Source organism: Lonchura striata, chromosome Z (genome assembly GCF_050655825.1).
Source record: "Lonchura striata isolate lonStrDom1 chromosome Z, ASM5065582v1, whole genome shotgun sequence".
NCBI lineage: Eukaryota > Metazoa > Chordata > Aves > Passeriformes > Estrildidae > Lonchura > Lonchura striata.
This window is the reverse complement of record NC_140740.1, coordinates 75,074,320-75,101,148: the sequence shown is the minus strand read 5'-3', so window position 1 is coordinate 75,101,148 and position 26,829 is coordinate 75,074,320. Positions and strand designations below refer to the sequence as shown.

Below are 26,829 nucleotides of genomic sequence, written 5' to 3'. Positions count from 1 at the left end.
CGGGCTGCCCGTGGCCACCCCTGGCCCGGGCACCTGCAGCCTTTCCCCGAGGGCACGGGAGCTTCTTGGCTTTCCGCGAGGTGCCTCTGGGAGCGAGGTTCAAAGCTATTCAAAGCTCACCTGGGTGCCTTCACATCGCTGACGATTTCTTCATGCCTGTCGTGTTTCTGGGACCATTTTTTGAGGGGGGGATGTATGTGTGTTTTAGTTTTCAGGGCCCTTCAGGGAAGGGCCGGAAGTAGGTGACACAGGTTACCGGTGCACTTTTTTTGGTAGTTTAGGTGTCACCCCAAAGGCGTCATTAATCCACTGGTGAGATTGGATCCCATTATTCAGAAGTTGTGGTTGCGCTGGAGCAACATCAAGTAAAACAGCATGGGCTGGCAGTGCCATGTCCAGACAAGTGCACACGCTCCCTGTACCTGGTGGCAGAGCAGCAGCCTTGCACCGTCATAGTAAGTTTACACCAAGCCAGAACTAAGCGGATGAGATGCTGTGAATGTGTGCATCCTAATGAGAGATGTATTAGTAGAAATAAATGAGCACAATTATGGGACTCCAGCTGACCTCATCCAGAAGAAATTTTTATATATCTCAATAACAAGATTTGCCTTTCTTAGTGAAACATTTTTAGGCACAATTCCAGATCCCTTAATGAAGATGTCTCCTTGGTCCCAGTCTTGCAGTGGGTTCTGACTGCTCAAGCTCATACCTGCAAGGGGCTCTGTTGTTTTCAATGGGTTTGCTTTGGTAACAGAAATGATATGATACTTGTAGTAATTCATAGAGACCTAAATTTATGCTGTGCACAAAGGGTGGCTAGCTGGGAAATGTCAGTGACATTACATTTTATTTTTTCTGAATCAAACATACCACAAAAATATAATCCAAATTAATCTTTGGGTATTCTTGAGTATTTTATCCATGTTCATGCATTGTTAGGTCAGGGTATAGGCAGACTGTTAAAATAGTTGTTGATGAAAGGGTTTTATCTCAGACACAGCTTCATGGGATCATTGCTCAGTTTTTAATTCCATATGCTAGTTGCAGCCACTGCAGCTTTAATCATATCGCTGCTTTCTTCACAGGATTTCTCCCTGTGAGTCATGCAGTAGGTTTAATCAGTATGTAGGAAATTGCCCACTTTATCTTTTTTTTAGTTAATTGTCTGTTTTTATTAAGCATTCTGGGAAATGTTTGCATGATGATGTACCCACACGTCAAGCAAGTAGTAGTAGCGTGTCATTTTCTTTTATGACTGTAAATCCCTGGGAAGGGATGCAGCATTGCTGTGTACGAATGTTACAGTTATTTTTATTACTTATTTAATCAAAGCATATTTCCTCCACATCTTCGAAGACACTCTTCTTGATTGTGCTGGGCTGGTAAGTTAGGATCAGAAGTACTGCTGGCAAGGACTGAAGGAAAGGCAATAATTGCCATGATCCTTTTTCGTGTTCTAGCTTGTAGCTGTGAAGATTGCTTGTAGTGTTCTGTAATACAGTAGGACAATGACTTATTAACTGCTGTGTGTTGTTGCATCAGCAGAACCTGACTGAGATGCAGGTGACTGTTTAGTTGGCAACCAGGCAAGAAACCTGGTGTTTTATTTTGCATACAGTGTAGACATTGCTGTTTCAATAATAGTTACATGAAAAGGAGGATTCATTATTTTGCTGACTGTTTTGATGGACAGAATTACTATTCATCAAAATTTATGCTTCCAGAAGCTTCTATTTTGTTAGACATTTGAGTACCCATTGGAGGACTCTACGGTAAAAGAGGAGCAGTGGTTGCAATGCAGGAACACAGGATAGCAGTTCCTAGCTAATGTAAGATTTCTGCAAATCAGAAGGAAAAAAAGAAACAATTTCTAGGGATTTTACCTTCAGCATCTTAAACCTAGCTTGTTACAAGATGAAAATGAAAGAGTCTTTCTACATAGAAGTAGCCCTTAGTGAAGCTGCTGTTTGCCTCAGAGCTGTTTGTTAAAGCTTGAAGTAGAAGGGTGAAGATGGCTGTCCCGCTGTCCCTAATTATCCTCACCTCCTACACACACACCCAGGCACAAGCACACAAGCTCCTCTTGTTGGCTGACCCTTTACACCATCCATCCTGTGGGGAGGAGAGCAGTGCTCAGCTTCTAAGTGCTGGTAGCAATAAGAGAAACTGTTTTATGTCCCCATTCCTTCCCTGTGAACAAGGGCTATCTGTGACTTCCTTTGTCCTGCTTTCCTCTGTGTTTTCAGTGCCTCCCGTTTCTCTCAAGGGTTCCCATTTCTCTGCTTTCTGCCTACATGATAAATAATTGTGGGGTGTCAGCATTTTGAACTCATTTAGGAACAAGGAAAGAGGTGGCAAGCAGCTGGAAGATGTTACCGTGTCTCAGAGCCCTTTTCTGATGCAAAGACAATTGCTGATGTGATTGTAGTTGACAAGTCTGTTAAAATAATACCAAAGACTTTTCCCTTTTGGCTTTTCAGCTTTCTTGAAAATTGACAGGATTCTCCTGAGCTGTGGTGCCTAAAAGCTGCCCTGGGAAAGTGGAACTAACTGGATGCATTCTTCCAAAATCACTGTCTTACATACAGATGAATTGGAATAAAGCTGAATGTAGGGCATTTGTAAAGCTCAGTTTAAAAAAATAGTATTCTTATCCCTTGCCTTTTAAAATTGCTCAGGAGCTGTGGCCAGATACTGTGAAAGCTGTTTATAAACAAGTACTGTTTCACTGTCTTGTAAGTAAAGTGATATTTTCATGCTATACAGCTGACGGAAGGTGATGCATTTTGGAAAAAAATACAGATCTGAGGTTTTAATTTCTTTTAAATTTGCCTTTGTTTCTCTTTACAACTCTAGCAGGTGAGACATTAACCATGGATAAGTATTTCAACATCAGTTAATCAGAAAGTAATCAATTTTCCCAGAAGTATTTTCCTAAAAGACATTTTTGTGGTAGGTAATTCCAAAGAAAACTAAATGCACAGTGGGAAAATAATTAAATTATAAATTTGCTGCAATGGCAAACAGCTGGCTGCAAATGTACCCCATATATGTGAATGGATTTGGAATGTATCTGAAATTCCAAACTGTGGCAATATACATAGCACTTGGACACTTACAGTATGTATCCATGACTGAATATAAATAAATTGCAGCAAAAGATATTTAGAGACTGTTGTGCTATTTACCTAATCAATAGGTTCCAGTTTCTTATTCACTAAAGTAATTCAAAAAAACTAACAAAAAACCAAAAAAAGCATGGTCTTTTGCTAAAGATTAATTTCTCCAGTTCTCGTTGTCTTCTGGTTCTCATTTTTTCAGCTTGGAGCTCTATAGTTAAGTTAGATGTGGGTTCTTCAAAGGAGAATCCAGAATATTAGAGACATTGATGCATGAGAGGAATGCTGCAGCAATTTGTTCCCTAAAATATTTCTTATGTATTTTGGTTTAGAAGTTGTTGGTTGGGGTTTCTCTAAGGGTTTCTCTGAAGCCCATGGTGAAAACACAGGAACTAAATGATAAACCATGAGAATGAAATGAGCAAAAAATGTCTTGAAGGAAGCATGATTTTGTGTTGCAGCCACTGAAAGTACTATAATGAATCCAAACACACAAGGAAGGCTTATTTTAGCTGATTTTTTCACCTTTAAGAGCTCCTAGTGCCGAGAAATGATCAATGAAGCAATATTGCTGAAGCAGCTGTACAGTCTCCTTTGTCATTGGTGTCACTGCTGTATTTCAGACTTCTTTGTCTTAACAGTGTCATCTTAAAGATGGTGAAGGTATTTTTGGACTGATGTATTCTATGTGATATCTTATATCTTACTGATGAATATGTTTTGGATTTTAATTATACACACAGTAGCAGCTTTAGAGTTGACTAAGTGATCTTCATGCTTGCTGACATCTGGCATTGCATTCATTATATGCCTTTCTTGTACATAATTTCTGAAATTCAGTAATAAGTATCAATGCTGTCATTTAGTTCCAGATCAACAGCAGTAAGTTTTGTAGATAAAATAATATACTATGCCTTAATAGTACATCTGATACTTTACCTTAAAGTTTTGACTGTAGCTTGTCAGCCTTTTCATTCCTTTTTATCCCAAGTAAGTTTTTCTGTAAGGGTGCTTTAGGAGAAAATCCTGTGAGTTTACTAACAGAAATGGTCAATATTGTGATTGTAGCAATTGTAACCAGAACCTGGTCTGAATTGAATGTTTCATTACTTTATTAAAAGCCATGCAATTTTAAAATCTGTTTTGTTTGAGCAGTGTGACTTCTCAGGGTGGTTGAGACTTTGGTTAGCTGTGACAGGACTTTTCTTGGTTCAGCTTTCAGTGGTAATCCTTTAAACCTGTTTGGAAAGAATTACCTGTGATGTGGGAAGATAAATTCAGTCTCTGTATTTATTTGATCTTCTGCTGAGATTGCAGATAGGGTGCCAGTTGGTGCCATCTGTGTTTATAGATTTTGCAATAGTATTGACTGGGAGATTATCTGAAAGCCAAATCAGTTTACATAGGTCAGTGAATTACAGCTTGCAAGGCTTGTGTCTGGGATAATTGTAAACAAGTTTTTCATACTTTTCATTGGACTTTCATTTGTCTAAACCAGACCTGATCACTGAAGTGTGTGGTGATGATAATACCCCAGTATTATATGTTGGCAGATACATTTGTCTTTAATGGTTATGTACTCTTGTTTTGTCTCTTAGCATGTGTGTATTACTTTGATACATCATCTGCAAACAGTGTGTGGAGGGAAGGCTGTGCCAAAAATACTTTAATATATAGGGGTGAGGTTTTTATTTAATGTTTAATAAGTGATATATGTATATACAGTGTTGTAAATATAGGTACTGTTCCTACAGTTAAAGTACCTGCAGAAGAGAAGGTGCTGCAGATAAGAGCACATCAGATATTAGGAGTTTACTGACATTCTGGTTTCAGCTGAGTTAGTTATTTTCCTTCATAATAGCTGATGTAGTCCTGTGTTTTGGGTTTAGTATGAGACTGATGTTGATACCACAATGATCTTTTTGTTGTTGTTGAGCTGTAGTCACAACACCTCAAGGACTTTTCATCTTCTCATGCTCTGATAGCAAGCAGACTGGGTGAACAAGAAGTTATAAGGAGATGCAGCCATGATAGCTGACCACAATTGGCTCCAGGAATTTTTCTCACCAAGTAGCATTATGCTCAGTAATAAAGCTGGGGAAGAAGAAGATTGCAGTGATGACTGTGTCTTCCCAAGTCACTTTTACCTGTGATGGAGCCCTGCTCTATTGGTGATTGGTGAGCACTGGCCTGCTCATGTGAAGCATTAATTCAATTCCCTGTTTTACTTTGCTTAAGTGCATGGCTTTTGCTTTATCTATTGAAGTGTCATGAGTTTTATCATTTTTCCTCTTCTGATTCTCTTCGATATCCCTGTGAGGGAGAGTGAGTGACAACTAAAGCAATATTTGTACCTTGACGGAGTTCTTTTGTGCAAAGAATGGCGGCATCTTTCTGCACAACTGTATAGTACTGATGAATAATACATACTGAAATAAGCCTGAAATATAAATATGCTTGAAATAAAAATATTGGAGAATACCTTGTGCAAATACTCTAGTTCTTGCAGCCTTCTATGAAACTTTTTTCAGAAAATAAGGCAGTACATATTCATGGTCATCATGACAATTTTGGCAATTGTAACTATTTCAGAATAGCCATCTGATAAAACCTGAATGTCATTCTGCATGGGAAGGTGTGAGTAATTTAAATTTTACAAGAAAATTTTAAATGTAAGTTCTAGTTTTAATATGGTAATATATTCTTTTATTTTGTATGTTGGAAATAGTAGCATATATTTTAATTTTATATTCAATCATATTTGTGGATATGTTTCTGTGCTTTTAGAAAATCATTTTAAGTTCAACATAAGTGGTGGGACGAATTTGGAATGATAGTCAAAGTTTCATGCATTCTTACATCTCATCACTCTCTCTCTGTGTCTGTGCATTCATTTTTCTCCAGCTAGTTTTTATCTGGTATGGCTTCCCATTTAAGTAGTTAACAAAGGTCTCAGCTTTGTCTGTTTTAGTGCTTTTAGAGGTACTAACAGACATAGTACATGACAGCTGGAATATAAGATATTCCTCAGACTGCCCAGCTGATTTTACTGCTGAGATGATAGATCATTTAGCAGAGGTATCCAGTTTGCAGGAATGTGGATGAGGTTTGTGTTGCGTATACATGTTTATTTAATCATTAGTCATGATCATGACTGCATAAAATCAATGCAATTACCTTCAACCAATCTTTACATCTAAGTGGCCCAGACCACATTCCATGACAGCCCTGACAACTTGAATTAGAGCTTGCCTTTTATTGCAGCTGATTTTGGGGTACAGAAATATCCAGCCTTTTTTGAGCTTAGTTACTGCAAGAATGCTACATGTTAATGTGAAAAAGTGAAAGTGCTGTCTAAAACAGAGCTTTAGGAAAAGTCTAATTTTTTGGTGTTTGATTAGCCTGTATCAACAGTTTACCTTGTTTTTCTGTTGCTCATCACATGCATTGCACAGTAGATAAACAATCCGTAAGAGTGCATTGGGGCTGTCTCGCATACGCATGTGCCCTGTACTCTGCATAGTATGTCTCCACTTCCCAACCAGATTTAAAGAATGTCAGGCAAGGTCAGAGGATAGAAGTCCATATTTTCAGCAAAACATCTCCAGCTCTTGGCTGGTAGCTCCTCATTCTTTCCACAGGCTCCTTGGAGTTGGGCAAGGAAAGGATCGCAATAAATAATATATTTGTGAGCAGGTTGTGACTTCTTTTTTTACAGAGCAGTCAACTGTGTAGCTCCCTGTAACCTTCCACCCCCCAGCTTTTTTATTTTGATGTTGTTAAATCATTGAGAGGAAGAGATTCCATCTGACATCCCAAGAAGATGATACAAAGATAAGACTGGAAGAGACCTTATGGCATCACCTACCCCATTCTTCTGCCTCAGCTTAGGATCATCTGTACTTGTCATCTGTGACTTGTTCTAAGGAACTCATTGGCCTCCCTTACCTCGTCGTGGCATGTTAAAATTTTCTTTTTGTGTTAGCCAATTAATTCCTTTCCTGTAGTAATTTAATATTACAGTTGCTCATTCTATGTCTCTCTATGACAAAGCAAGTAGTTATTTTTTTGTGTATTGTGTTTTTTTAACTGTAATAGCCTGCTTTTTTACCTCACAGGCACTGGGCTTTGTACACCAGTAATTTTTGTTGCTTTTCTTTGGGTTACCTTTCATTACTTGACATCTATTTTATTTGTCCAGTTAAGAATATATTTATCTTGATGCTCTAATGATATAGAATAAAACAGAATGGGATCTTCTTCATACTTACTGACATGATGAGGATCTTCTTTTCAGCACTGTGACTCTCTTCAGCACTTAAATTGGTGAGAAGAGACAATTGGGATGTGATGATACTTTTATAAAAACATGAAAGGCGTGGTGAGGGGTTTAGGCATAAGTTGTTCATTTTCTCTCCCAGTACAAGAACTAACGAGCATGAAAATGGAAGTAGCAGATGTTGGGTCTGGAATAGCAAAAAGAGGAGTTTGTCATGCACATATATTAAGTTGTGTAACTCCACAGGATGTTGTGGATACTGAAAATTTATACCAATTTGAAGTGAAACTGGACAAAATTAATGGAAAAAAGAATCTGTAAGGGATTATTAAATACATAAACATGACCTCTGGCTTTGAAAGTCCCTGAGCTGCAAATTATTGGAGACAAGTGTATTTGGGGAAAGTATGACTAAACGATTACACTATTCTCATGCTCTTCCCCAGACATCTGCTTTTGGCTGCTCTTGGAGACAGAGGTACTGGGTAGATGATTTGACCTGGCATAATTTTAGATTTGTCCTTTTAAATTGTAAAAACTCAAGACACATTTTTCTATGAGTTAACAGCTCAGGGTAGCATCTGCAACCCTTGTACTTTTTAGACCAAAATCCTTCAATCCATTTTCCGTGTAATTTAAGACAGAAGAACTTTCTCAATAAAACACAAAGATTACCATGAACATTTGTCTCCTGCCAGTTGGCGTCAACTGCAAATTATGTTTCATTTCAGTCATGCTAAACTGCCAGATGAGATAATACATATTGTCTCATTTAGGCAATCTAAGCAGCTATGTCTGTAATCCTAACTTGGCTTTTCTGAATTATTTTCTCCTACGTGTGTGTGAAATTGTATTTAATATGAAAGTTTTTTTGGTTTTTTGCCTGTCTCCCTTCTACTAGATACATTTTAACTGCTTACATGAACACGTGCTACATGAGAGTTAAAGACTGAAAGCCTTTAAGTTTCTGATGGGGACAGAGGAGTATAGAGGGAGGAGGATGTTTTGTTACTCTTTACACTCCAGACACTGATTTACTGGCTTGATTTAGACTGTTGATTCAATAATGCATTTTTAAAGGTACTTGTAAGCTAATCAAAACCCATAACTACACAATGCAAATGTCTCATGTAAATAAAATTTTTCATCCCCAGTTTTAATGTTGACCTTATACTAGTAGGTTTTCTGCTCTGTCAGATGTTGCTCTCTGTGACTCTGACAATACTGAAACAGGTACTGTTTGTACTTTTTCAGCTAATATGAAGTTGGCTTGAATGCAGCATCCTGCACTCAAGCAAACTGGACAGAAATGTGCTTATGCCAGTGCTTGCTTGGGCATAAATTTGTATTGCATAGTGGTCATACAAAATGGTAATGTACCACATGGTTAACTGGCATTAATGAAATCACAAACGTATGTTGCACATGTCTTCTTTACTTTGCTGTCATGTTTAATACATTTTGGCTGGGTTTTCCAAAATAAGTGTGGGGGTTAAATTAACAGTGTTTTCATTCCAGACTCTGTCTGTAGGCTGCTTCATGTTTTACCCCATAAATGTTTCCTCTATTCTTGTAATATCAAATAAACAATTTTATGTTCCTCCTCTCAGTGCTTTGGGGCATGAGGAAAGGCAGTTTTGCCAGGAGGTGGAAATCCTGTGCAGTGATCATAGTGGTAGTGAGGGTGTTTTATGCCAGGTATTAGGCTGTTTTGTGTTACTGGTTGATTTCCCATATTTATCCTGTGCTACTGCAATGGAGTCTAAGTTGAAGAGGCAAGGATCATTCAGGTATTAGGAAGTTCCTTCCTGAGCCTCTATAGTCTGTAACTACATCTGCTGTTGGGGTAAATTGATCATACTTTTACTCCATACACTTTACTTCACATACCAGAGTGGGGTTTATTTGAAGTGTGTAGCTTTGGAGGTGGGAAGGGAAAGGCAACATTTTGGTTTGTGTATGTGAGACTGTTGAAGTTTGTTGTAAATAACTGTGAGTGCTCTTCTGTTATTGTTGGGATATTTGTATAAAGTATCTACTTTGATCTCTACACAGCGAGTGAACATTAATTAATGTTAGTACAGTAAAATTGTTTTCTGACTGCTTTAAGAATAGACTGTAGGAAACCCTAGGATTCTTTTGTTCGAATATCATCATTTGATACTTGCAAATATTTGAACTGATGATGTATTTGCATATAACAAATAGAATTATCTTCTCTGAAGGATTATTAAAGCTCTGCCAAATTCAGTTAGTCACAGTCAACAGCATCACAGCTGGGTATTTTGGAACTGATAAATGAAACAGTTTTTTAGGCAGTAAACTTTTCCAGCTCTTCTGTTGGACTAAAACACCTCTCCTGTATAGACAGAGAAAGATTCAGCTGTCTTTAACTGATCATACTTACAAGTGTGCCAGGTGACATGAAACTACTGTTTAGCTATCTAACTGACTTTTAGCTGAAGAATAGAGCAGCATTCTTTGCCAGAGATTCAGGAATGTATTGGAGAGGCTCACACTTTAAATGTGATCTGTGCAAATGGGGAAAAAAACCCAACAAAATGAAACAAAACAAACCAACCAAACGAACAAACAAAAAGAACCCAACTTTATAATGGTTTTTCTCCATTTAGCCTTTTGCTATTGAGTTATGCTGAAAAAAAGTATTGTATCTAGGTAGCTATCATGATTGATTGTTCATTGACCTCAGATATTCATTGAGTAATTTTTTTTCTTCCAGTGACGATGAAAAGTTCAGATTTGAGTTAAACAAACCAAATAATTTGGAAAACAAATCTTTCTCTTTCCAGTGTACCTTCCTTTAATGGAAGGACTGAACAAAAAATGATCAGTATCAGTGCTATCATTGCTCTCTTGTGTTCTCTATCTGATAATGTGAAATGCTATTTAGAAGCACTGGTTAATGAAAATCTAATAGCAATAGTACATCAGACTTGTGTCTGTCTGGCCTGAGGCATCATTTATCAGCTCAAGAGAGCAGTTTATGTATAGCCATCTTTGCAAAAGTGAAATATACTCTACATTCTCTCCAAAGCCTTCAGCTGTTACAACTCATAGGAGGAAGTTGGTCTGATAACTGAGGAATGAGCACTTACTGTCCCAGTGTGTGGTGAAGTGGTTTGCCGTCTAGGGGGAAACACAGTTATCTGCTACTGACTTTTTGTGGGCTGACTTAGACCATTATATGTCCTTCCTCAGTCAAAGTCTCAGAAATACAAAGTTTCTTTTTTAGAAAGCAGAGGCTTGTTTTTAAGTTGGTTTCTTGTGGTTTTCTGCTTAGCCTCAGATGCTCAGAACATGTATCTTCTTATTTAAAGAGGAAGCAGGTATGGGCAAACATTTTTTTTTTTCTAAAGGAACTGTAATTGATAAGAATAACAAAAACCACATTAAATTAAATAATAAATATAAAATATAAATATATAAAATATATAAAATAAGCATTTAATAGGGCTTAATATACAGAGATGTCTTGAAGAGTCATGTGCAGGGGTGCTGTAGTCATAAAGAGAGGAGAAGGCAGAAGGTCCAGGTGACAGTGCAAGGGGCCCCTCTTTGTGGACTTCCTTCCTCAGGACAGGGAGCATTCTCTTGTCTTTGGATAAGCCACAGGCATCTTGATTTTACTTCAGAGAAGCAAAGATAGTATCTCTTAATTTGCATTTATCTCATTAGCTGATGAGGGAAATAGTCTTTGTGCTGGTCTTGCAGTGAAGGTGGTATCCTGAGTAAGGAACAATAAATAGGTCCACCAATCTCTTCTGTCTGCTGCTTATAAATAGCATCTTGATAAAGTCTCTTTGCTGTATGCCACTGTTCAAGTTTTGCATATAACTAAATTAATTATTTGATCCTGGACAAGTCATAGCTTTTAATTTAAGTAGTTTAAATTATTTTTTTCTGTTGTTTTAACAAATGCATGCCATTAATGGTTTAATAATGTATCTGTGAGCCAAGAGAGGAATGAGCATTGCTGCTCAGCCTTGTCCTTAGTGAGTAGAAGCTGATTTTAAGCTTTGAATCTTAATTTCTCCATGCATAATTTATTTTAGTTGTTTTTATTTGTGTGTGTGTGTTTTTGTTTGACTGAGATAAAGATTTAAAGCAGAAAACTATATATGGCTATAGTCATCATAAAACTATCTAGGCTGCAGAAGCTTGATATTTTTTTTGTTTTTGTTTTTTTCCTCCTTTTTTCCTTGGAGTTCACATGCCCCCACAGTGGAAGAAATGATTCAGTAGTTGGTCCCTCACGCTGGATTACAGATCTCTTGAGAGCTAAGTTTTTGAAAGGCTCCTATGTAACCTATCTTATTTTGAAGATAGGGTACATTTGTTTTTTGAAAAGAGCAGACATACCTAACCTGTCAGCCAGTTGGAGGAGAAGCAGCTGTTGAATGAAAAATTTCATATTCCTTCTTCTGTAGTTTAACATGATCAGGAAGTAGTTGGTTTTCCTCTTCCTGTCTATGTAGGTTTCCTTTTGATTGTAGGCTGCCACAATATCATCCATACTCACTTCTGTGGTTGCTGACTGTGGCTCAGACACTTTGTAGTTATGAGTGCTTTTTATCTTGAAATTTTAAGAAGTAAATGAAGCAGTCAACAGAAGACTTTGTTTTTCCTGTTTGCATTGGATTACTGAGGAGGTCAAGCCTGTGAAAAGGCCTGTAGCTATTCTTGCATCCTGAAATGCCACTGGGATATCTGATGTTGAGTCTGGCAGTGGTGGTAGTTCTTGGTGCTGGTAACCACTTGGTGAATGTCTCTCTCTCCTTTTCCAGCCATATGTAAGTGATCTGAGCATTGCCCTGGGTGGGTGAGTTGCTTCATCACTAATATGTGTGACTTTTTGGAGGGAGTGTGTGGTCCAAGAGACCTCACAGATTTCCTGAACATGGCCCACACTGTAGTTATGTCTGTTATTTATTATATCCTTTCAGAAACAGAAGATAAACTATTTTCCGTAATGACTATGTTTTTTCATATGCTTAAATGAGCTTCTGCCTGTAGAGGGGAGATATTTTGGCTCCCTTTCACTTATCTTTCTGTGTACTTATGTTTTTGTGCAGCTCAGCTGGAAGATTCACCACCTACGCATTGGTTTGTTCCAGCACAAGATAGATAGCTGTTTAAATATGTGAATAGTTAAATCTTTAAACTGTCTGGAAAATATTACAAAAGCAAATGGTTGTGTGTTACAGTTTTTGTAATGTTTAATATTTATAATAATGTGATTGTTTGTTAAATTGTTAACTTTTGAGATGTATTTTGAGTTTCACAGAAAACTAGAGTCTTAATTTTGATTGATTTGACATGTGAAAAAAGTAGTGTTTGACCATAATTGGCATGCTGGACAACTAATTAATGATTTTCCAGGACAGAAGTCTGTGAAGAAAATACCAGATATAGACATCATAGTACCATCCCTCATTCAGCATTAAACGTCCCAGATTAAGTAAGAGGAAGAAACTGAGTTTTATCTTGAAATACATTACTTAGTACTATGCAGCTATGCAGTTTAGACTAAAAAGAAAATGGGTTACAGAAACCTAAATACTATTAAAGAACTAGGAAAATCTGTAAGATCTGAGTTTGAGGTAGTAATGAAAAAAGATGAGTTCCAGTTGTATGCAAAATATTCTAGTGACCAACAAAGGGGAGAAAATGTGATTCTTTCCTGTTTTATAAACACTTCTTTGTCCATTTACCTTTACGTTTGTTTGAATTGCAGGCTTTTCAAGGTACCTGTTATGAAAAGTTGTTGATGGACTCACAGGAATTAAGAAGAAGATGTCAAAAGGATCAAAGGGTTGTGGGAAGATTTATGAGGAAAACAAAACTACTTTTAATAGCCTTTTTGAACAGTGGTGAAATTAGGCCAAAGAAGCAAGGTGATAATGAAATTAAGATAATGGGAGCTGTGTGTAGTGTTACATTTTGTATTGAAATAATTTTCTCTGGAATTGTTTCCCATCAAATACCAAAAATTGCATTAGTCAGATACAATAAAATTAGATGGGTTGCTTTGTTCAAAAGTCAGTGCTGCAATGAGCAGTCTTGCATTGACCTAGACTTAGCAGACTGGCTATTCCCTACCTCCAGTTTCTGAGAACCATTTGTGGTGTTTGTGTTGTTTTTTAGATGAACTTTAGCTTCATTAGTGGTGAAGTTTATTAGTTTCTTGAACTTGTGTTAGAAGTTGTAATGGAAATATTTGCCAAATATTGATTTTAATATGCAGAATCTACATATTGATACTTAGATGTGTAGGTTTATAGTTACCCCCTTTCATTCTCGGTGTCTGGAAAACTTTCATGTGTGATGATGTCAGATGGTTCATGGAAATTTTAAATGTAACCAATAGACAATGAACTTGATCAAACAAAACAAAGAAATATGACCTCTGCTTTAAAAAATGGGGCAGTGTTAATGCAGAAATTTTTTGAACAAAAGGAATAGCTGAGGTATTTCCATTCTCTTCCAAAACTTTATGACTATATCTCTTCTTATGAATTAATGAGTACTGTTCACAATGTACTTCTCAGCTAAATCAGTGACCAGCTGCATTTATAGTCATGCTGTCTTCTGGTGTTTCCTTAAGTGGTGGGTTGGCACACTGCCAGGAAGTGTGGTTCATTAAATTAATTATCCCTGGTAAATACAAATTCTTAAGTTATGAGGCACTCATTTACTTCATAATTTGAGGAAGCATTCTGTGATTCTGTCTGCTTTCATTTATAGTTTGTGCATTTACAGTTGATGCTTTAGAAAGATAAAAGTTGCCCAAAAAATTAACACAATTGAAAGTTTGTAAAAGCAAAGTTAGTTCATCCCTTTTTACAGTTGCTTTATTCATTGCATTGTTGAAGTATTGTGCTTTTTAATTGCATGAATGGTTTGAATGGGTTGACTTTTAAAGGAACAAAGAATTCCTCAACTTGTCCATATTCTGGCATGGCTGCTGCTGAGAAAAAGGGCTTCTAAGAAACTTCAGTATTCTGAAACATAACTGAGGGACATTGTTTTGCGATTAGGAAAATGTGTATTATCAGTTGGTCTTTCATTATAGCTAGTGATTTTTTTAACATGAAAATTTAAAGCACAATCTGTGGACTAATGGTTTTATTCTAAAACAGACTACAATAATATCTTTGCTTTCCTCTTCTAACAGATGATGCAAAAGTACATGTTAAATTGGACTTCATTTCGATAGGAGCAGAATAGCAGAAAGTTAAGTGGTGTCAGTTTCTTGATAAAATTTTAAGTATTGATTTTTGTATTGAAATTATGTCTGTTAAATTGAGCATCTGTCTTGTTTCAGCTGAAATGAAGATAATTGCTTCCAAAAAGTGCATGTTCACTTTAGTATCTTGAATTTTTCCTCCCCTACTCCTGGCAGTTCATCAGAGCCTGTATTTATTATTCTTTTAGTCGAGTAATGAGGCTTATGTTAAGCATTTAAGAAAGAAATGGGTGTATCTAGTAGTGGAAGAAGAGAGAGATTTACTTAAGAGATCTGTTGCTGTTTCGGGATTTTTTTGTTTTGTTGTGTTTGGTGTTTTAATGTTTTGTTTTGGGGGCTTTTGGTAGTTTTTTTTTTGTTGTTTTTTTTTTTCCATTTGTTTTTTTTTTTTCCTGCTTTTTGAGGGGTTTGGTTGGGAGTTTTTTGTTTGTTTTGTTTTTAGGGGTTGTTTATTTGTTTGGGTTTTTTGTGGTTGATCTGACTTTGGTAGGAGAAGAATGTTCTGAGTCTGCGTGTCAGCAGCTTTGGAGAGTGTGTCCAGTACTGGGAGTTTGTCTTGAGGTACCAAGTGAACAGGGCATATTTTTCAGTTACTTACAAAAGCCTAATTCTAATAATTTAACAAACTAATTTATTTATTTATTTATTATAGCACTGAAGACACAAATTCCAATTCTTAAAACAAGGTAATACTGTGTAACAGATACACCATGAACTGTCTGAGATACACTTTCAGATGTTTTCAGGAGAACTGTAGTTATTATGGTGACAGGACACAGTTTTAGGGTTTTAAAAAACAAAAAGGAACTGGACTATGTTAAATAACACTATGAACATTCTATCTACTCTTTCTCTTCAGGAGGAGTTACTGTTTAATGTTGTCCAGAGCTGTATGGAGTTGTATGGAGGCCCATAATGCTGTGTTGAGCCCCTGCTGATGAGAGTTTTGGATGTTTTTAAAGTTACATCAGAAGCTGACTGACATTTACAAGATGTAATCTTCCTTTCCTTTATAAAATTCTGCTTATGGACACTTCAAGAAAATACCAGCATCAATTATAACACAAACTGGTGCTGAAAATTTTAATAACTAGGAATAACTGTAGACAGCCTTTAGCTGTATATCTGGGTTTCAAGTTTAGGTGGATCTGTTGATCTAAGATTGAAAAAAATTATTTTTCTGTTAAGCATTGAAAGACAGATGACCCATTTGGCGGTGATGGTGTTGCAGTACCACAGAGATCTGACTGAAGTTTAGAGCCACTATTTTAAGGGTAAAAGGAGGTGAATTGAAATGTTTAGTTTCCACCCAAATTATACATTGTATATATGCTTCGGATCATATAGATGAGAAGAAATTAGTTCTGCATGTGCAGAAATGGAAATTATGGGCTGGAAATTTAATTAAAAACCCAAGTCCAGCATAGCTAACATAGTCACATTTAAAGCCCTTTTCCAATAGTAACTGCTCCATGCCCATTTTCCAAGTGTCTTAAAATTCTGAAAAAACATCAAATCTTTTATAAATTATTTGAGATCATACAGTTGCCAGAGGGCTTGTGGGTCCCAGACTCTAGTCTTTAGCTGTTGTATGCAGCTGTACAGTAGATTCTTAATTTTAAGAGCTTTGCAGAGTATGTCTTCTCATTGTGGCACAACTCAGAATGCTTCTTCAGTGCCACCTATTAAACTTCAGATGTCTGTTCATTGCTAGGATACACAGTATATCTATATTAAATCCGAAATTACAAAAATAGTAGTTTTTTTACTTTAATAATTTGTGGTTTGAATTATTCAGGAGGATAATAATCAGTGTTCTCAGAACTTTATCTCCCACCTATTTCACCTCACAGGTGACTTCAGTTTTTGGATACTGAGGAGTCAACTGCACATCTTCTTTAGGAGAAGTCAAAACTCTGCTGCTTGAGTTTCATTGTCCTGATGACTTTGCTCAAGACTATTGAGCTTTTTCTATAAGAAGCAAATTTAACTGCACATTACAGTTTAGGCATTAGTATGAATGGCATAACTGTAAATGAGAAAGCAAAACCAACAAGATATTTATAATTAATGTTGTTCAGTATTTGAAACAGACACTGTAGCGCTTATCACAAATCTGTTACAAAACAGGCTCCAGTCCAATAGTTATTGGACCTTAAACAGAATCAATTAAAATCACCAAGGCCAAAGGAAGTGCATTCAGAAAATCTGGAAAATATGAGCAGTTAAGTTCTCTGTTCTGTTAATGCTATTTACATCCCTATCCTCTTCACCTTTCCCACCAATTTATTTTTATTTTGGAGAAGTTTCAGAAGCTAGAATATGACATAAGTGTTCTGTCTCCAGTTTATTAGATTACATGTGATGACTTAATGTTGTACAGTGGACTTATGGGCTGGATCTCTGTTTTGTTATGGACTGCTGGGGAGGAGAGCTGAATGTACAGATGTGTGATGAGTGACTGTGCTGTCAGCCCTTAACAGTCAGAGTGCCCTGTCTGCCTGAGAAGGTAAGAGCAGATTGATGGTAGCAGGCACTGATACATTAGGAATTGTCACTGAGTCCCATCATTGGTAGTTTCAGTCCTGACCTTCTGCATCAAACTGTGGTAGGCAGCAATATTTTGCTTCTTGACGCAGTAGGTACTGCCTTGAAAACCATGCTCTTCTTCCGCCAGGGAAGCTGTGCTGGGTGGACTGGATAGAAATGCTGGAAAAGGCAGGCTGTGTATATGACATCGGGCTGTTTTTGGTGGGATTGAGTTAGTAGACAGTAGAATAAGTGTATAAAATTAATACTGGCTGTTACAGGCTTGTGGACAATTCATCTAATGAAAATTTCTAGTTTGTTCTTTATACAAAGTGTCAAGGTCAGCCGATGGATAAAGATGTGTAGTAGACTTAGGTGAAGTACTCAACCTTTCAACAAACATTTTTTTTCACAAAGTTAACCAAAGCAAAATAAAAGTATTAGCTTTGACTTGGCTAACTGACAGGTGCCTAATGTAACTGTAAATATGGAGTTGTTCTTGTTTAGCTGGATTTGCAGATAAGCTGTGTCTTTTCACTGGTCATTTTATTTGTGACAAAAATCACATTACGCATGTGAGCCTCTGGATAGTCACAAACCCAAAGCTTGCAAGGCCCCAAAGGACCCTTGTGATCAGGCAGCCTGACTTTCAGGGCAGTGGAAGCATTATAGATTTCTGGATTAAATCTTGGTCAACCTGCAACATAAAAAGAATCATCAGTGATAGAAAAAGCCAGTGCTTTCCATGCCAATAATGTACAGCAGATAGTGAAATGACAAATAACAGAAAGCAGTGGTGATGTGGACAGGGTGGAAATTCTGAAGTCAAAGTCATCCTGATGAAAAATATGAATACCTCCATTGCCATGTCATGTGGAAATGTCACAGCTCTGAAAAGAGGGTCACAGCAGATAATCAGCTCAACATAAATTCTCAACATAGATGAAAGACCCAGGGATAAGGGAAAGACCTATCACAATTCCAGAGAATAAAAATGAGGTCTCTGCCCAGGAGTAGAGTTTATATCATGTATTTGGCACTGGTAAAATTGCAACTGGAATAACCTGCTCATGTTGATGTATCATGAGATGATGTTGACTGTTACCAGAGAAAAGCCATAAAAATCTATAGTGGACTGAGATAGGCTGTCATTAAGAAAGTTAAGGCCAGTGCTAGAATCAAGATTACGTTTGCCTCCCCACCTACCTTTCTCCACCCTGGAAAATAAACTGTAGTTCAATGCTGAATTACTTCAGTAAGTCATATGGCTTGAATTATGTAACAGTTCTGCCTTTATAGTTTGATGAGGTATGGATCTGTTTAATAGAATCATAGAATACTTTGAAGTTGGATTACTTTTAAAGGTCATCTAGTCCAACCTTCCTACACTGGGCAGGGGCATCTCCAACTAGATCAAGTTGCTCGGGGATTCATCCAACCTGATATTAAATGCTTCCTGGACTGGGGAACCCATCACATCTCTGAGCAATGTGCTCCAGTGTTCCACCACCCTCACAGTAAAAGCCTTCTTCCTTATATCTAACCTGAATTTGCCCTTTTTTTAGTTTAAAACCATTGTCTCTTGTCCTGTCACCACATGCCCCTGTAAAAGTCCCTCTCTAGCTTTCTAGTAGGCCCTCTTTAAATACTGGAAGGTGCTGTAAAGTGGAGCACCCTGGAGCCTTTTAATCTCTTGGCTGAAAAACTCCAATCTCTCACCTGTTACAGGAGAGGTGCTCCAGCCCTGTCATCATTTTTGTGGCCTCCTCTGGAATTGCTCCAACAATTCCATGTCATTCCTGTGCTGAGGGAAGGGAAGTTCCAGGATGTTCCAGAAAGGGAAGGGAAGTATTAAAGCACAACATTGCTGCCATGTCAGCCAGGGACAACTGTGCTTTCTACCTGGCTTTGTTTTCTACCCTTGCTAGCTTGTGGGCTAGTCCTTCCTGCAGTGCAGTCACCTCCACATCAAAACAGTTTTTGCCACATTTATCTGGCCAAATGGACCTTACCCTTGCCAGCAACCAGTGGCCTGGGATTTCTGCCCACTCACAAGTTTGAATGCTTTTTTGGAGTCATCTCTTGTATGAAATAATATGTCCTTGAAATCATGAAATCTTGAAGATTCTCAGCATAAGTGAGAATGTTTGTAAATCCAGATAATTTCTCTAGATATGTTACTCTTCAATAATAAATCATGACAGCTGGGGGACTGCATTATTTATACCTGCCATGTCTTTTTTCCAGGCTGAAATACCAACATAGGCATCTGATTTCTGTAGAAAAAGAAAAGATACCTTCCCACTCACAATACATAGCTCCTTCATACAGAATAAAAGATAACTTTTTTTGAGATTTCATCTTTGCCATTCCATTGTATGTTGATTATAGGTGTTAGTTTTTACATAATTTAATTAGCTGAGCACTTGCCATGTCATCAGGGCTCGATTTGATTTTTGTCTTCTCTTTCTAGCATGATTTCTGCTGTTCCACAAAAAAAACCATGAAGGTTATCACACAACCCTAAAAAAGAAGTTAACATTTCTGTAGTTTTTTCTCTTCTCTGAAAAATGAGTTTAAGATTGCTTACAGTATACTAAAATAAAAACAAACCTAAATCTGATAAGTACTTTGAAGAAAATCCTGTGTACTGAGTTACGCTGTGAAAGTGTTCCTAATTCACTTTAAATATGATTTAAATATGAACTTCTAGAGATGCATCTGGATACTTAGTTTAAAAAATAGTTACTATAATGCTTTATTACCTGATGTAACCAAGTTCAGATGTTAAAAAAAAAACAAAAAAAATGCCTTAGCAGTGTAGACTCACCATTATTTTCAAAATATATAGTTTGAAAATAGGGTAAAAATACAAAAGGAAGTAAAAATGCTAGAAAGCAAGGCCTGGTTTTAGTTCATGTTATGATTTTTCAGAATGTGCAATGGCTCTTACCTAATGAGAAAAGGAGTAAATAATCAGTTCTTTCTAGTAATTAACTGATCTGCCTGTGGGATGATAATTAAAATGAGTCATGCATGTAAAAGGAAACGGAATCTTTCCCTTGACTCATTTTTCTTCCATTAATTTACTTTCAGAATGGCATGCTTTAAAATTCTGCCAGAAATTGATATACAATTTCTGTATACAATACAAGTGTGTTCAGTCATAAAAGTGCTGAATGCAGCTTCAAAGCAACTCCATGTTTGAATCCAAATTAGTGCTGAAAAATTTGCCACCTCATGTTACCTGATCTTAGAGCCTGCCATGTTTGTGGAGTCAGTAGAAAGAACCAGAAATCTCCAAAGGAATTGTGTGTCTTGTAGGATTAGCCCATGGACAGTGTTGCTGCTTATCTCCTGGCTACTTTTGGCATGGTGCTACCACCTACCTGGTGGGTGCTGGGCATCTCGACCAACATGGGATTCTCTCCTGAGGCTGTGTAGGTAAAAGAACTGTGCCTGCCCTGTAGTCCCACATAGTATTGCTTTAAGAGGTAGTCCCATAGCACTCTTTGTCAGCTGGGGTGCTTCTATTGAAAATGGATGATCTGTGTTCCCATCTCTCTGCATATTGGGGAACCCACCCATAGTCACCACCTCCAAGTGTCCTCACCACCACATCACAGAATTATCAGAAGGAAAGGAGCTGGAGAATTTTCCCATCTCACTGAAGCTTACCTGTCACCACAGGCCCCCAGCTGGGTAATAATTAGCATTGACACCATGATTGCAGAAGGCTGATCAATTGCTTTATTATAAATTATATTATCAATTGCTTTATTGTCTCATCTTATACTATATTATACTATACTTATATTACACTATACTACAGTAACAAGAACTATCACTAACTAACTGGAAAACCTGTGACCCTCCTCTGAGAGTCCTTACACAGTTGTGGATCCAATTGGTCAATGAATCCAAACAACCATCACCAGAATCCAATCAAGCAATCACCTTGGGTAAACAATCTCCAGAACACATTCCACATGAGCACAAACACGGAGCAGCAGCGAGATAACAATTGTTTTTATTTTCTTTTCTCTGCTTCTCTCACAGCCTTCCCTAGGAAAATGCCTGGAAAAGTCTGTGCCTGCTCTCTCTGTGGTCAGAGAGCTGCTGCTATACTTACCCGCTTGAGAATAAGAGAGCCAAGAGGATAGAGCAAATGCTTGAAAGAACCTGGTTTTGTGCCTGCAGTTAGGAGTTTGGATTTAGCATTTCTGAGCCCTCTACTTAGGAGTATAGCTCTTTTTAGGTAACTTCTTAAATACATAAAAAAATATATGAAACTTCAGAGAGTCGGAGGAATGTGAGTCATGACAGCTATCTCATGTTTAACCAGAACATTGTTTTTTTACCAGTGACTGGTGACGAAGGCTGGTGCTAGGTTTCTGATACAGAAAAAAGTGCATGTTGAAAGTGTACATGTTTTGGCACCAGTGAAAGAACAGAGAGCCCAACAGAGAGCTGACTGCTGAGCTTGCAGGGTTGTGGGACAGGCAGGCTGGCTGCTGCACCGTTGTCTCATTAGATGTGTATTTCAGAAATCAGCTTCCTCCCAGTTCTAAAGCAGGAGCAATATGATGTTAACTTTGCAATCTGAATCGTCAGCTGTGTTAGAAATTTTACTCACAGTATCACCAGAAGAGGGGAATTAAATGTTATTTGCTAGAATACGTTGGAAGGATGTCGTGTGATGCATTGCTTGTTTGTTTCACTGTGATTCATTCTTCATACTCAAGGCATGATTATCTCCAGGGAGCTAAAACCCAATGGCTCCAGTAAAAAGCAATGGAAGATGTACTGTTTGCTATACCTGACTGCTTTTATTATAGATCAAAGGGAAAGAAACCTTGAGTTTTTTTGCTGGGATTAAAGGTAAAATTCAGCTATTCTCTAGCATATCTTTTGCTTTTGGTACTTGCTTAAAGATCTTTACTTGAAGCTGTGTTAATATATGATAGTTTTTCCAAAGAGATTTTCAGAAATGATTTTTTTTTTAAGTTTAGCATTCTAGAATTGGTATTCCTTTCTTGAAGAAATATTAAAAAAGCGTCTGCTTTTTGCTTGCTGAGAAAATGAGATTTGCCCAGCAGTGGAGTTCATATGTTGGAGCAGGTGATTTTTTTTTTTTTTTTTTTTTTTTTTTTTTTAAAGTATGATTGTAAAGATTTTAATTGAGAAAATTAGTTTAAATTAGTTTTCTTGGATCTGGAATTCAGATCACCAGGTTCCTAGTTGTAATTAATGTAAATCTTAAAAAAAGTTACTTCTGTGTAGAGTTGTTGGCTAGTAGCTATTGTATATATTTTCAGAACAAAGGAAATGAGCTGCAAATAGTGTTTTTAAATTAACTGGTTTATACTTTCTGAACATTGTAAATGTTAATCTTTAAACACATGTTATCAAGGGGTTAACTTCTCCTAAGTGGTTACTCAGGTGAAATATTTTGCCAATTAAGAAGCAGCAGATTTTATCTGACCTACTAGAGTGGGATTGTTAAAGCTTAATCATTTATAAGCTACATTTGATGTATGGGGCTGATGTTTATTGACTGAACTCTTGGGTATAACAAATTTTTTTTCTGAAGTACAGTGTGATCTAATTTTATTTCATGTTGTTGTCAGAGAAGTGTTGTGGGGTGTTTGGTTTTTGTTTGTTTTTTTCTTTTCAAAGCATTGAAAATACTCTAAGTTACTAATGCAGGTAACTAAACATCTGTAGAGTTTTGCTTACTAGAGATACAGATGACAGATGCACAGAAGCACAAATACATGTCTTGGAAGTGCATTCATTTGAATTAAAGCCATCTTATCTGTGGATGGGTTTAAAATTTGGACTAACTTCAAAACCGCTTCAAATTTTTCCTGTAGCTACTGGAAACTGAACACTGTATGTAATAGGGGAATAGTATGCTGGCCACAAGAGGACTAATTATAAGTATAGGCCTGTCAGGTTTTATCTGCAAGACTTGTAATAGGAGTTGGACATGGAGAGGAAAGCTAGGAAGAAGAGTCAAGTTGATCCCTCCCTTCCCCTCCCCTCCCCTGCCCTTCTTTAATAAGCCTGGTTTTTTGTGCATACATTTTTGTCACTCCTAGAATTGCAGGAATTGTTGTGTCTTTAGCTCATCTGTTAGAAGGACTATTCCATCTCTATTACCAGCTTAGACTAAATTTGTGATAACTGGGTGCTGTTCTTGAAAGTTTGGAAATTCTCTGTTAAAGGGTAGGAGGTTTTGTTGATCTGGGTTGTTTGGGTGTTTTTTTCCAAAGTCTCCACCATCTTAAGAGATGAGCTTGTCAATTCATTTGCTGCTAAAGACAGATGCAAATGAAATCTTATCTGAAAGAAGACTTCTTTATCTAGGTTGGAACAGGAGTTTCCTTCTGTGTCACAATTTATTCTGTTACCACTTAGAAAGATAAAGGTTCCTCAGTATTTTTCAGCTCTTGATGTTTTTTTTTAGAAGACAATTTAACTTTAGCAGGTATTCACCTTTGCAGGTAGTGAAGCTTGGGTATGAAGTTTATCCTGATATTATTTTAACACTCTAAATAGGAGTATTCAAATTATATATTTTTTTTTCAGATGACAGATAACGCTTTTGTTTGCTTTTTTCGTCAGCTAATCATTGAAGACCTCTGCTGATTTTCAAAACAGTGGTGGCTTAGACAAATTTTTCTAGAGTTCACCGTCCCTCTAGGTTTAAAAATCACAGGAAAGAAGTGTTGTATCTCTTGGCACGCTTCATGTGATCAGATGTGTGTGTTCGTATATGGCCACATAAATTCATTTGCTAACTGACAGATAAGTTTAGGTCATTTAAATTCCTGTTCTTTAATTAAGTTTTTAAATTCTAAACCTCTGTTTAAAATACATGTAAGATCTTGGGGTTCTCAAATGCTTTCCTGGTGGAAGTGGAAGATGAAGGTTTTGTTGTGACATTAAGTATCCTTAAAAAGGGAGGTCAGGGTATTATTATCAGTTATGCTTTAAACTTAGTTATCTCAAAGAAGTGAAGATAGATGTCAGGCACTGGATATATTATTCTGTGGAAGAACTGTATTTTCTAACTGAACTGTGAAATGTGCATTTGTCCCTGAAATTGGATAGTTATGCATACATTTGTAAAGTACATGCACTTGTATATTACTACATAAAATACTGTGAATATGTGTGTTAAAATACTTAGGACTCACAATGCTAGCAGTAACATCTATTACTTAATTAACAGATATTTTAATGAAATGTGTGTTACAAACTTGACCATTTTTGTGTTGCTCAAAAAGAAAATGGTTTTAAGTTAAATGATTGTGCCCTTCAGTCATATAAAATAAACCAGCAAGCTAATAACATTTTTAGATTGGTCTCTCCTAAGTCTGAGTTTCCGTTCCTGTTCTGCAGAGGAAACTTTGCAGATTGCAGAAAACTTTTACATGAGCAATTGCCAAGGCTGAGTGCTTGTGCAGTACTGCAGTCTTAATAGAAAGCAGAGATGTCTGGAGTAATCAGAAAAAAATGATGTGTGAGCCTAACTCCAGTCAAATGATACTAGAAAAAATATTACAGATGAGGCAAATTAGAGGTGTTCTGAAGTCCCACAGATGGGCCGACTTTTCCACTGGTATTCAAGGAGGGCAGTACTGTGGGTGATCCACTGTCTTGATTCCCCAGAATTGAGGGAGGGCATAGCCTTGCTCTGCTCCTGACCAGTCCTTCTCTCCCCCTCTCCCAGACAAAATGAAGACAAAAAGAACTCAGGGTTAGGATGGGCTGTCATGCTGATGTAAAGGAGGGAAGGAGATGGTACTGTCTGGTCTGGTATAGGGGCAGAGTGAAGGGAGGAGAGGAGGGGATGCCTGCCCTCATGTTCCTTTCTCACTGGAAAAAACTTTAAAGCTCCCAAAGCTGCAGCCATGGGGTTACAGGCAGGTCTCATCATCTTCTACAGGATGCTTTTCTTTTGTGTATGTTGCTCATCATTTGGATCAAAGGAGGTCAGTGGATACAGGATAAGATGTATGAGAGTTTTAGGAACAGATCTCAAGCTTGGCTGCCTGTGAGGGTATAACATGACTGATACCATGAAACTGGTGTTGTTCTGCTTCAGATCAAAGGTTTGCAATCTTTCCACATCTTATTTCTAATTCCAGATAATTGGGGACAAGCACAGCAGGACACTGTCTGTCTGACACATCTAAATAAACTCTTATTGCAGAGATTCCTGTTCAAAGCATTCCGCCTTTTCCCTCCCCAGTGGTTGTGTTTCACAGATGGAAGGAAGCCATTTTGTTTTCACAACTTCTGTTATTGCTGTTTGGTTCTCCCCTGGGTATCTCTTTTTCTAGGATTACAGTAGCAGTAATGTTAGTTTTGGAAAGAGGAAAATAAACTGGTCTGTTCCTGGAAATCGAAATAGTGCTTTATGGAAAGAGGAGACGTGGTGCTGTGGCCCTTGTACGTAGTGCTCTGGATTGAGGAGTGACTGGCAGACGTGGCAGTGGCCATGCTAAGATGATGCAAGCCAGTGTCCCAGAAAAACATAGAAGACAGTTGTCAGCAGTGAGGAGTTAAGTGATATCACAGAAACAAAGCCTACTCATTCTGAGATCTATCAAAATACTTGCTGTCTTGCAGAGACAGACTGGTTGAGGTTGAGTTACTTGCCGTATTCTAGATGTCAAATATCTGGGTCCTTATCTTCTGTTGGGATCATGCACTTCTGCATCTGTAGGCAGTAAAGAGCAATTTCTGTTTGAAGGGATCTTCTGAGGCAAAAGGCATTACATGCTTCTCACTGAGGTGTCACACTACTCCTGCCTGCAAAAATAGCAGGAATGTGCTGGTGTGTTCATCTGTGCTTGCTGTGAAAGCTGCAGTTAAGCCTGACCTGCAGGGCAATCCCCCTGTTTCAGGGGGATCAGTTTCCCATTGCTTTGTGAACTGTCCATGCACTTCTTGTGTTTACATGAAGGAAGATGGACCGGTTCTTGTGTGACAGTGCTGGCGGGCAGAGCAGCTCTCGCAGCTGGGATAAAGTACATAGCAGAGTCCTGCCAATGAGTTTGTGATCAGCCTCTTTGCATCTGGAAACTACTAGTAATAATCCCATTCTGCCAGCCAGTACGTGAGGACACAGTGGGAACTATTTGCGTTGTTTTGGTTTTACTTTTTTGTGTTTTAAGGCTGCATTTAAAAAAAAAATTTCAGTGATGATCTATAATGGAACAAAAGATAGGAGCAGGCGAGTGGCCCTGACACTGTTTTTATACTTTTCTGTCTGGAGAACTGCTTGCTCTTGGGTTTGTTTAACAAAACTCAGAGGCTCTGTAAACACACCTTGGCAGAGAGAGTTTCCTGGTGAATAGCAGGCTTCCATCTGCATTTGTGTGGACTTAAAAAGAGTGTTTTGATGATGTGGTACACTGCTGAGCTAGGCTCCAGAAAGATGTCAACAAGTTCTGTACTGGTGTATGTGAAGTCCAGCACTTAAATACTGTATTAGACATGTGGAACATAACCTTAATGACTTTTTATGAGCATTTAGGGCAGAAGTACGATGGTATTAACACATTCAGGAGAAGTATTCTCTGCAAGGATCCCAGCATGAAATGACTTATAAGGTA

The 26,829-nt window shown here is 37.6% G+C and overlaps 1 protein-coding gene across 5 annotated transcripts in view; it reads left to right on the top strand.

Moving 5' to 3' along the window:
• LHFPL2 (LHFPL tetraspan subfamily member 2) overlaps positions 1-26,829 on the top strand; it is a 121,008-nt gene that overhangs the window by 769 nt on the left and 93,410 nt on the right. The window contains exons 1-2 of one of the 5 annotated variants that reach the window (XM_085566377.1): positions 1-13,316; positions 14,597-26,826. The exons of 3 other annotated variants lie outside the window; for them this stretch is intronic. The gene's annotated coding sequence lies outside the window, so the exon portion shown is untranslated. Of the gene's footprint in view, positions 26,827-26,829 lie in introns of all 5 variants that reach the window. One more of the 5 variants, XM_085566376.1, reaches the window with a different exon arrangement.